Here is a 12,609-nt window from a genome sequence, read left to right on the forward strand (position 1 = left end):
GTGTTTATACGAGCGGGGATAGAGGCATGCCGGTGGTTATAAGCACTGTAAACACGTCTTAAACGGATGTCTGCTGCACAGTGTGGATGATGTCATTTTATATGCGGTCCTGAGCCAAATTCAACATTCTACGCATGCAAGCGGTGAGGAGGGTCGTCGCACACAGGAAAACATATGACCAAAAAAAGGCAATACAGCATTGGCTGTGGCATCAGTAGTCTGGAGCAAACATCATTAAGCTAAGAACTGTGACTAGCAGAGCAAAGAATTGAGTTAGCCTAGACAGTCAGCTTTCATCGAGACTCATTAGGTTACAGCTCATTCTTAGGCCTGACACACAACTGCTTCTATTTTTTCCTTCTTCTTTTCCCCTTCATTCCTTCCGAGGTTCCTCTTTCCTTCCTTAAGTCTACATCATTTTCTCTCTCACTATATCTCTCTCCCTCTCTCTCTAAAACACATGCACGGAAAGAGAAAAACAATATTGACTCTGTGTAGCAGAATGATTAGTTTAAAGCTGTTGCTGTGGCAGACTGCAGCCTGTTTTCAAGTCAGTGACTCACTGTGAGCAGTGGATAACGGCTGGGAGATGGAGATGGAGTCAGAAGTGGAGTGGTTGGCAGGCTGGCCAACAAGTCCTCGGCTGGTTGACTTTGTGTTGCTCTGCCTTAGAAGGCTGTGTTTGAACAAGGGCTGTTTGCACTGCAAGGCTAATGGACCTTTCAGAGATGACTGCCCAAATGTATCCATCCATCTATCCATGTTTTCCTTCTCTTTAGTTTTGCAGAAACATACAACATATATGTAAGCACACACAAACACATTTACATTTAAATGCTTGTCAGCTCTGTAAATGAATAATTCAGCAACAATGCTGGAAATCCCACTCGCACCAGGATGCTGTAGTGAATTCCAATCTGAAATAATCATGTTAACATTGTTCCACAGTGTTTACACGTCTAAAACACATAAATATACTTGGAATATTCCCAAATATGTTTTTCATAATTTGTTTTACTTATACCACTATGAGTTTCTTACAGTCACTGTAAATTAATAGTTAGCAAATAGGTGCTGGAAGACGTGTGAAATAAAGAAGATTCTTCCAGTTAATTATTTTAACAGTTCCATATCCACCTTTGGTTGTTACTTGATCATTTAGTTGGATGGCGAAGAAGCGGCGGCGCACATGTCTTACTAGTTACACATAAGCAAACCCTAAATGAGAAAAATGCAATATATTATTAAGAGCCTTTGAATAAAATATAGCTATAGCCTTCATTTTATTTCTTTACCAGAAAAACTCAGACTAATTGAGACATTAGGCAGCACTAATTAGCTATGGTAGAATACTGCATGGCCTATTAATAAGACACCAATGCAGTCATCACATTGTTAGTACCAGCACTGTGGGGTAGTTATCTTGGTTGTACATTTCCATTGTAATTTCTCAGTTTTTTACTTTCTGTCACCGGCTTATGCACAGCTTTTTTGACATTCCTCCCAACCAGCAACAAACCATAAAGATCGGCAGTGACTGTGTGTCTGTTATAATGATAATACACAGCATGGCATTTCACTTAAATCAATAATGAGCTGAGTAACATGCGTGCATTTCCTAAGGCAGTGTGGGTACTGTAGTCCCCCAGTTTGTCTGTGTCAGTGTAGCTCTGAGCTCTGTGCTCCCTGTCTGGGTACTAAAGGGATTGGATATGCTCTGCTAATACTATTAGTGCTGCTGCTGGGGATTACTGTCTCTAAAGGAAAGGGGAAAGGGTGTGAAAAGTGAAAAATCATTGCATTGTGAAGTGACAGATTTGCATGTTTGTACATGTCTTTGAGAGAAAAAATGTATTTATTTAATTTTATTATTTAAAAAGGTATAGTCATGAAAGCCATTACACATCAACAAAAAATACGAAGTCACTGGATCGAATGCAAAGTGTTGTGTTAGGTGTTTTTAAATTCCATTTGGCTGCAGTACTCCTGGGGTTTGAGGTAATTAGTCTATTAAGATGGCCAGCACCTTTTAAAAACAGACTTATTTTAGCTAAAGGAGAGATGGGTGCTCTGATTAGTATTTTGTTTAATAAGGACAAAGTAGAATTCTGATCCTCTATTATGTCAGCACATATGGCATGCTCCATTTTAGTGCTTTTCCGCCTCTGCAACAACTTAATCCTCCTATAGTCTATGTAAATGATACAACCCAGTCCAGTGGAGATATTTGTTTTAGGTTGCAAGCAAACTGCACAGCGTGTATGTTGCTTGAGATCAATACAGAAGGACAACACAAACATCCTGACCTAAGATAAGGTACACTATCCAAGAAAAAATATCCAACCCTGAAAGGAATACAGAAGGTCAGCATCTTGTCAGAAGTCTGAGCTAGTTATAGTATAAATGGTGCACTGACTGGACATGATCTGCTCTGACGACTAACAATAACCCATAGCCTTCTTTTTCCTTGAAATGCTCTGTATATTGTTCATCTATAACCAACTGCTGAAGAAAAGTGTGTGCCTTCAGGGAAACAAACATTCTGACTTTGAATTATGAAGTAAGAAATGAGGTGTAAATCATTAAACACCATATCTTCTAGAGAAAAACCTTGCCTTATGAATATGTACAGTCTGTTGCCAAGACCCGCATTCACCACAGGCGATATTATTTCATGAGGCATTTTTTTGTCTAATCAAACAGAAAATCTCAAATCCATATCGCCTGGGGTCTGATTTTTTCTCTCTCACCGTAACAAAAGTAACATTTTTGGTATTCCCAGTGCAATTTTAGATGTTGACATTAACTCTTTTAACTTATCATCAAATAAGCTCAGAAAGTCAGTGTTGCAGTTATGCTGCATAATGGAATCACCAAATCTGGATGCATCTTTAATCGGTTACATTTTGTTTTTCCCTCAATAAGGTATTGTACTCTCCATTTAGTTTGAAAAAGGTAGACGGATATGTTTGACTAAAGCATGTTAATTCTGTGCTGTGTTTAAAATACCAACACCAATCATAACACTTATCCTTTGTAGCATGGGTTCTCTTCCTACAGGACGCTACACCCTCTATAATGATCATTATTTCCACTAAATAATAATAATACATTTAATTTGTATAGCGCTATTCAAGACACACAAAAACGCTTTACAAACGTCACATTTAACAAACACAGTCGTACATGAAAAGTGACAATTTAACATTCAGATTGGCGGAGTTAAGACATGGGGTGTGGTGCAGTGGTGGCTGGTGGAGTTTTCTCCAGGGAGGGCTATAACTCCAAAATGTATAAAAAAAATGTAAAAAAGCATGCATACATGTACTAAGGTATCAAACGAGTGTATTTACATAAATGAAAACAACAAAAACAACATTATAGATAGATAGATAGAAGTGCAAAGAGAAACAAGTGCGATATATAGAGTATGTACAGTATATGCAGTTAAGAGTGATTATGTAAAGATAAGGGCAGTATAAAGAGGTGGGAATAATTGGCATAGTATAAACAGATGTAGTATGAACAAATATACAGATGTGCTATATTACTATACAGATGGCCAATATACATATATAATAAATATCTATCTATCTATCTATCTCTATATCTATCTCTCTATCTATCTCTAGATATATCTCTATATCTATATATTTAAATAATATATATCATATATAACATGGACAATACACATACTTTATGACAGAAGGCTGTGACGTCAGCCCTGCCGCCAAATCCAGCTGCATTCAGCTCGGGGCGCAGGAGAGGTGCGCCCCAACATCGTCCTATCTCTTGTATTGAAGAGGAGCTACTGCGCATGTACAACTTTTAACGAGAGTCTATTCGCCTTATTCACCTGGCGGCCATTTTGAAACTCGAACGAGGCTGAGGGGTACACAAACCCGGAAGTTTCACTCCGACGCATACGATCTATGGAAGATTCAGCAGCACCAGCAATGGAAACTCCAGTGTGGACCACCAACCTTTCTTGTTTGCCAGAATTAACAATTCAAAATGTGGAGCAGTGGGCCAGTACCGACTGCTCCACACACACACACACACATACACTGAGTGTGCAGTGAACCTTCCTCAACCCTGGATACACTGCTCCAAGAACTGAGCAACTCTTATCTTATGAATGTTAATACTTAGCTTACCTTATCACTTACCTGATAGTTATACTGTCATTATACTATCATTGTCAACAAGCAATAGCAACATGCACCTAGCGCTGTCTGGCTTTGCTAATTTGAAACAAGATAATACTGTATTTGAGTAGATATCAATGAGGCTTATGTGATATTACATCAACTAGAGATAACATGTTAATGAGATAAAATCAACATGTTATTTTCAGTCAGACAGGGAAAGGTACATCGTTGATAAAACTCATAATGAACATTTAGCAAGCTGGTTTAAACTGTGGCACTGCTCTGCGAACTGAGCAGATTGCCCACTTAGCACTATGATACCTGTATGTTGTACGGTGACTCATTTTTCCGCACCGAGGGAAAAGACCTAGCCCTCACAAATATGTGTGTTGGGCTCCTATTAACTGTCGATTAAATACATGTTAAGTTTTAAATAAAATCAAACATAGTACAGTCAACAACTCCATATCACAGCTAAGCTTACTACCCCTAGCTGCTACACGCTAGCAGAAACTGAGGTAAATTAGCGTCCATTCTTACCTTCAATGTCGTGGATAAAACCTTCGATCCAGTTACTGTATCCTTTAATTAACACCGCCCGGGGGATGTTGCAGTCGGTACTGGCCCACTGCTCCACATTTTGAATTGTTAATTCTGGCAAACAAGAAAGGTTGGTGGTCCACACTGGAGTTTCCATTGCTGGTGCTGCTGAATCTTCCATAGAACGTATGCGTCGGAGTCAAACTTCCGGGTTTGTGTACCCCTCAGCCTCGTTCGAGTTTCAAAATGGCCGCCAGGTGAATAAGGCGAATGGGCAAAGATTCCTGCGCCCCAGGGCCGAAATACGTCACCAATCAGACAATGTCAACGAACGACACAACTTTACTCATCATTAACTAAGAAATATTTATCTTGCACATCTAAAAAAATATATACATATATTTCGAAATATTTTTATTTTATTATTTCATTTTAATTTAATTTTTTTTATGTCTTATTCAAGGAAATGTGGTGAGAGGTGAGTGGTGGGGCGGCGCCCTAGCGCCCTCTATTGGCCAGCCGCCACTAGTGTGGGGGATCCAAGGGAAAAGTAAGTTTGAAGAGGTGGGTTTTGAGGGATTGTTTTTCATAAAGGTCCCCTATTACGCAAAATGCACTTTTTGATGTATTTTATACATAAATATGTGTCCCCGGTGTATAAGGAGACACACAAAGTGTCAGAAAATGCAACCCTCTCGCTTCTCCTCCTTACCCACATCTATAAAAATGGGGGTACAAACGAGCTGATCCAGATTTGCTGCCGATTTGACAGTCGCGAGCTGAATCCCCTTGAGTAGGCAGCTCTGTGTCTGTGTATTCAGCAGGATGTCTGCAGGAGGGACTTAAGAGTAAAGTTGTTGTATATATAATACATATAACGTCACAGTTCTAGTGGTAAACACTGAGAAAACAAGTGTTTCAGAAATAATGCTTGATGTGGTTTTGAACATAATATAGCGTTTAATCACGGCAGCGTTTAGCTGAGTTTCTCCATTAGAAACTTCTCTCTTCAGACAGAGAGCTGCATGCGCTCCAAAGGGGCGTGGCCAGCTTCAGGTCCGCTCAAATTTAAAGTGACAGTCATAGAATCAGCACTTCAGGAACAGGGCTGAAATAGAGGGGTATGAGGCATGCTACAATGGGTGATCTGTTTGGAATTTTGAGCAAAACACTTCACAGACATGTTTTGTTTAGATATTGCCCTGCAATATATTGTTAAAATATAACATAATGGGAGATCTTTAACACACATTCACATATCTTTGTGCTAGTTACAATGGGTCTAAGGTATGTCCCTCTGAATATTTACCAACAGTAAGTTGCTAAAGGCAATTGGCAGACTTTTGTTCACCCCCAGTCTGTTTCATGTGTATGCATGAGCATTCCTGTGGACTTCAGACTGCACATTTGAGTATTCCAATTCAGTACGCTACTCTAGGCAGGTTCAGGCAATCGGATCAAACCGCAGTGTAACAGATGTTATCGGTGATGTGAACATCTCTCCCATGTATAAAGCCTAACCTGCTGTAGATTAAAATGCAAAGTGTTTTTTGCATACTCATATCATTATTCATGTTTTCGCAGATGTCATAACAGTATAAGAATGTTCTGCATTGTTGTGTAACTAACTGTAGCTACAACACGTAGTCAGTCTGTAAATTGCCCTCTGGTTTGGCTGTGAGCATTCAGTTTAAACTCAGCAAAACACTATCAAGGTCTGCAGTTACATAGCAGCATTCTGAGTTGTGTTGATAAGGAATTTTTTCTTCTATCTTACATTTTTCAACAATTCACATTATTGTCCTCACAGTAGATTGGCATTCATATGTGAAACACAGAGGCAGCAGTTATGAACTGGTTGTCAAAGTACAGTAAGACTGAATGGCTTTTAACTGAAACAAGTGGAGATTTTATAATTTCTATTGAATGATAGCTTTTTGATTGCATTGTTCATCCATTGTTATACATTGTCTTTAAGTTATGGTGCCGTTTGTTGATCCCCATGAAGGCAAAATTGCAGACAAATTATTTAACAAAAAATATCTTGCTTTGCTTTAAAAGCACACATTGATTTATTGCTCAAAGCTTCACATTAAAGGGCTTTTTTTTAATGTATTTTGTATTTAGGAGATGTTAATGGTTAAACATTTACAAGGGGTTCCTAACAAATCGTCCCATTATGACAAGTTAGTACCGAGAAACAAGTTGACGCTATTCTGCCGAACTACTGAGTCATTGTTTTTTGCTTCCATGACTTCAAGAACTTGCACTTTGCATTTTATTGGTGCTGTGTAGTGTCGGCCTCAAACAGCAAGAATTTTAAATGCGAGGATGACGACAATCTGTTTAGTTTCCAGCCTGAGCAGGAAGCAGATGGCTGAATATTGTTTCTGTGAGCTGCCTTTTAACAGGTTGTGGGAGTAAATATAAGCAGTTTTTTTAATACCCTGAGCAAAGATGGAAGGTGACCTTGTTGAAAGCATATTGCGTTACTTATTATTCTACAAAAGCATTTATTGTTGTAAATATACTAATAGGGCAGTTTATAGTTTAAAAATAATAATAAAATATATATATTTTTTTCTTACTGATTATAATAGACTCAGACCTCCAACTTATCCCCTATTCCCTCCTCATCTCTCAGATAGAGATGAGATGTGTTTAAAAATAAATGGGTAAATCATTTTTGGCTGTCCGATGCACTTTGAAAAGACAGTTCAACCTGACACCAGCAAATAGAACTCAGACCCCCTGATATGGAACTAAGAAGGGCATTGCTATTAAGATGCCTAATGTGACATATTTCTGATAGAGTGCTGTGATCGCACCATCAGAAATTGTGTTAGCTTCACTGCATATGATTATTACAAGGAAAACGAAAAATATCCACTGCAACTGAATATTTGTTCTGTTTTCACATTCTCTTTACAGACAATATAATAAAGTAAACAACATATGAAGTTTTGCAAGTAATGCAACAGTTACCCCTTTCCTACCAAAATAGATTCTCCCTGTTTCCACTCCAGCATGGCCAGCTTTTGGACACTAAAACTAGTTCTTAACTAGCACCAAAAAACTGCTCCAAGAGCCAAGAACCTCTGAGGCTGTGGCAAGATTTACTTGAATAACAGTTCATGGCAGGTACGAAGAGGAGAAAGTTGTTACAAGCAGTAACAATGAGCATAGTGACTAGAACACGACCACACTCTTATAAAATAACAGTGGAACAAATTCATGGGCTACACACGTTGCCACTATCACAAGTAAAAGCATAATGAAATGCTGGTATAATGTGCCTGTAAGAAACGGCTTATGCCACAATATGATGGCAGCAAGTACTCAGGATATTCACATTAGCTTCGGTTTCTATTAGGGATGCACCGATACATCGATAACACATCGGCCGATGTTAGTCCTATTTACCACAATCGGTACATCGGTAAAATCGGTAAATTAAATCCATCCTTCAGTGTTCTTGGGGGGCCTTCGTATATATTTGTGACTTTGTCATATTTGGTGCTACTCCCGTTAACTTCCAGAAATTTACTATGGCTCGCTCAACCTCTCTCTCGCTCTGACACATGCACACATGTATCCCCCACTCTCTCTCTTAAAGAGACAGGCTGCCTTATGCTACTATTACAGTTTAAATAGTAAAAAATCGGCCGTCGGTATCGGCAAAAATTGTTATTCTTAACATCGGCCGACTTTTTTGCAATTGGTGCATCCCTAGTTTATATGCTAACATCACCACTCTAATACCAGAGAAACTTTAATAATGGCATTACGGTGCAAAACAGTGACAATTCAGACTGAAAACGCATAGGGTTCGGGGACATCCATCAGTAGTTTTATAAATACAAACTGAGCACAAAGTCAGAAAAAAAAGGACAGGGCAGAAGCAAAAACAGAGGGCAAGCCAAAGTAAACAATGAAAAGGTCAGGAAGTGAGGTAGAGGTACATACAAGGGCTTTGAAATCCATGAAAATTGGGCAAAAATCACTAACGGGTAAAAGAAACCAAGGCTTGTTCAAGTGGCTAGAGAGCTTGGCATGAGCACAAGGCAATCTGGCAAAGGTCGGAAAGGAAAGTGAGGCTAAAATGAAAATCCTAACATGCTTTTTTGCTCAAAGGATTGTTAAAGGCACTCCTAAAAGACATACCTACACACAGCAAAGCACTGGAGAGCAGGAGTACCATGCCCGACTGAAATTAGAGGGACAGCAAATTGCTGAAGCTACTGTTAATGCTGAGAATAGAGATAGAATATCAAACAGTTGTTCGAAAAGTATCTGTAAAATGACAAACCATTTTCAAATTGCGACCCCAAGAAGTGGATGAAACAGCATTTACTATTGTAATCAATGTCAATATCCTGTGGTTCCTTTCGAAAAAGCACCTGGTAAGATTGCAAATACTTTAAAATGTATTTGCAAATGAATATTTGCCAATAAGTGAATTCCCACAGAATCCCAATGAGAAAGAGCATTTGTTTTTTTAATACTTGAAGTCTTTAGCTTCAAAAAACATGTCGGTCTTCTATCAGGGCTCCTAAATGGTGGAATGAGCTCCCCAATGACATCAGGACAGCAAAAACTGTTGTTTTTTGCACTTGTTGTAAGTCGCTTGGATAAAAGTGTCAGCCAAATGAAATGTAATGTGTAATGTAGCTGTAAGCGTACACTTATTATCACTTTATGATTAGAATTGAGAAAAAGGCACAATGCATGTACAGGTGTAAAACGGTACACAAAACATGACAAACAAAAGTCTGGTGGTAGTAATAATTAAACCAGCAGTTATTCCACCATCATTATTCACAATCCTAATAGTGATTTGGCTTAATGGTAATTGCAATGTTGTTAATAATAGTTACTATGTGCAGTAAGCTCTGTGTGTGTGTGTGTGTGTGTGTGTGTGTGTGTGTGTGTGTGTGTGTGTGTGTGTGTGTGTGTGTGTGTGTGTGTGTGTGTGTGTGTGTGTGTGTGTGTGTGTGTGTGTGCATGTGTGTGTGTGTGCCTCTGAGTGAGCAGTTAGAGCTATGTCTCTAATGAATAGATTTGGCACACATGGCCTGTGGACACCTGCTGTTGCCATTAGTCACAAAGAGCAGACTAATCACCGTGGCTTTTGAATCTGATCAGGTTATTCAGTGTCCCTTAAACTCAAGGACCCTTTATTAAGCGGAGGACATGACGGTTTGGGGATAATGCCAGCTTGTTCAGATTTATGCTTTTCCAGAAGCTAAAAAATGCAGAATGGAAAAGACCCTTTTCTTGATTCAATGCAGTTTTCTCTCCCACAGAGCACACCCGACCTAGAGGGGCAGCTTTCACTTAGTGGCACATTTTCCAAGGACCCAAAGAGTAAAGTAGAGCAGCAAGTATTAATTGGTTTCCTGCATTGACAAACAAGCACACCTACCGCCATCTGTTGCCTCCCACATTGTCTACACCTTGCTCTTTTCCTCTTCCACTGCCAAGTGCACTGATTAAATCACTCTCCCAAGATTTGAAACAATCAATGTTCAGTGAATCCCAATTCCTACCTGGTCCCATAGCTACTGGAAAGACAGAGAACAGGATGGAAGATGTAGTTTTCTCCTTACAGTTTGTTTCTGGTATAGTATCACTCTTGATCAACATGATGTAAAGGATGAACATGTACATCAGTAAGGGTTGGCAGCAGAATGGGGCAGTGCACGACTGAGAAACAGTGGGGAAGAGACAGTGATGAAAGCTGTGAGACAAAAACAGGCAGGCTAGATGTTGAAAGATTTAGCGTTGGGGGTCACCAGTGTGATGGTTGCAATGCAGGACTCAGCTGTGAGCCGCTGATTTACAGGCCTGGAGGACAGAAAGGCCTTCCACCCACTCTGTCGCCATGGGAGACGGCGGAGAGAAGGTCTTGTCTCCTTTTCTTCCTCACCATCATTCTCTCTCCTTTACAGTACGTATCCCGCTATCTCTCTCTATCAGCCTCTGCTCTTTTTCTGGCTGTCACCCCCCCCCCCCAACCCTCCCTTACTTGATAATCCACCAAGCTATGATCATTCTGAATCAGCCAGTAAATAACAGTTAGAACCAGCCTCCAGGAAGGTGAATAATGATGCAAACGTAAATAATTACACCAGTGGTCTCGGTCAGTCTTTCTGCATGCCTGTGTCCCTGCATGCATGTGTGCACATGAACCATTCATTCCATTGGTCAATTCAGCTGTGCTTCCCTCGTTGGTAATGTGACTGAAATGTGTGGTATCAAATGGCTGCAGAAGGGTCGGAAAGAAACCTCAAAACAGGAACTAAAGTCTGCTTTTTAGGAACCAGGATATCAATACAAACACACACAATGAAATGCAAACACTCTCAAAGATGCATGTGCAAACACACAAACTTTGATTATCTGTGTCTATCTGTATTCCCTCACAACACACCAGCAAGTCTTATTCCAAGAACCAGAAGCAACAGTTAGTGATCGTCACTCAACTGCAACAGTCCCTCCTCTTTTCTGTGTTAGCCGTTAAGCTCAGGCTAGAATAAAGAAGTACATGTAAGAATTAAAGGAATACAATGAGTGAATTTATTTCTTTCACAATTTGAACAGTATACACGGCGAGCGAGACTGTAGAGCTACAGGAGCGAGAGGGTGGGGGGGAGCTGTTGCCATGGCAACCAGAGCAGCGGCGCTCGTCATCATGAGGCTTCTTCTAAATTTCTGTGTATGTGTGTGTGTGTGTGTGTGTGGACAACGCGTTTGAGTTCACCCTCCTCTCTCCAGACAGGAGGTGAGGACATCCCCCTCTAACACTGTGCCAATAGAGAGAGAGAGAGAAAGAGAGAGAGCAAGCGAGAGAGGGACTGAAACCCCATAATGCACTGCACGCTGCAGGGCTGAAGTCGTGCAGATTCATCAGTTCCTGTTCAGAGGGATTGTGTGTGAGTGCACACACACTCATAAACCCAGACCGAGTGCAAGGGAAACACACAGACAACCAGGCAGGTAAGAAAGCTTTTTTGTGGCCGTGCTGACAGCCACCGGCTCTTATGGGATGATCTGTTGATCTATCTGATGCTGCCTCTGAAGAGGAGGAGAGGGTTGCTCTTTGGAGATTACAGGGTGTCATTAATATTTGACATGTTATGATTCCGACAACTTCCCTGCCTGTTGCTATAGTAGTAATTGCTGTCATTTTTTCCCACTTGGAAAGGGCCGAGTTCAGGATTTTTTTAAAAACATGGAATTATCCTAGAGAGATTTGAAATAACTGATGTGCATGTAAAATATTGTTTGTTTCATAGCATTTTTTTTTTGTCCTTAGAGCTTGCAGATAGTGGTGAACAGTAGCTATAGCTAATCTGAATAGCCTGGGAATGTTTTGCCTGTACTTATATACTCAGGGTGCTGGTGAACATAGTGTAACTTTATGCAAAAGATGATGTCATTAAAATGTACAGGACAGTAAGTCAAACGTTGTCCTTCATTTACATTTACATGTTAATTGGGCACGTTTGACATATAAATCAAATAGAATAATAAAAAATAAAAAAAATAAAACTTTTAAAATAACATAAGGAATTCAAAAGTAAGATACACTGTCTGTATTGAAAGGTTTAATAGTAAATTATGCAGTACATTTTATTGGCCAATATGCTTCATTTAACTCTATAGTCTGACAAATGATGTATTTAAAATGTAAACCTAATGTGTCAGTCAAAATGGAACGATGCATCATAGTTCACACTTTCATAATGACAACCACTGATGAAGCATTTTCAAAATCTCTTTGTAATTAAATCTGAATATACAGTACTTGTTTTCCCAATATTACAAATACTTTGATGAACTATGCAGGTCTTTGAGGTTTATATATATGTTATGCCAAGGGAAAGTATTGAAAGCTGATTGGTGGTTAAAAATG

General features: G+C 39.6%; 1 protein-coding gene across 1 annotated transcript in view; it reads left to right on the forward strand.

Moving 5' to 3' along the window:
* Positions 1-11,580: 11,580 nt before the first annotated feature.
* The window catches only part of LOC134880111 (muscleblind-like protein 1), a 64,206-nt gene continuing 63,177 nt past the window's right edge, over positions 11,581-12,609 (forward strand). The window contains exon 1 of the mRNA XM_063906827.1: positions 11,581-11,690. The gene's annotated coding sequence lies outside the window, so the exon portion shown is untranslated. The remainder of the gene's footprint in view (positions 11,691-12,609) is intronic.

The sequence above is a fragment of the Eleginops maclovinus genome, chromosome 18, assembly GCF_036324505.1.
Source record: "Eleginops maclovinus isolate JMC-PN-2008 ecotype Puerto Natales chromosome 18, JC_Emac_rtc_rv5, whole genome shotgun sequence".
Classification (NCBI taxonomy): Eukaryota; Metazoa; Chordata; class Actinopteri; order Perciformes; family Eleginopidae; genus Eleginops; species Eleginops maclovinus.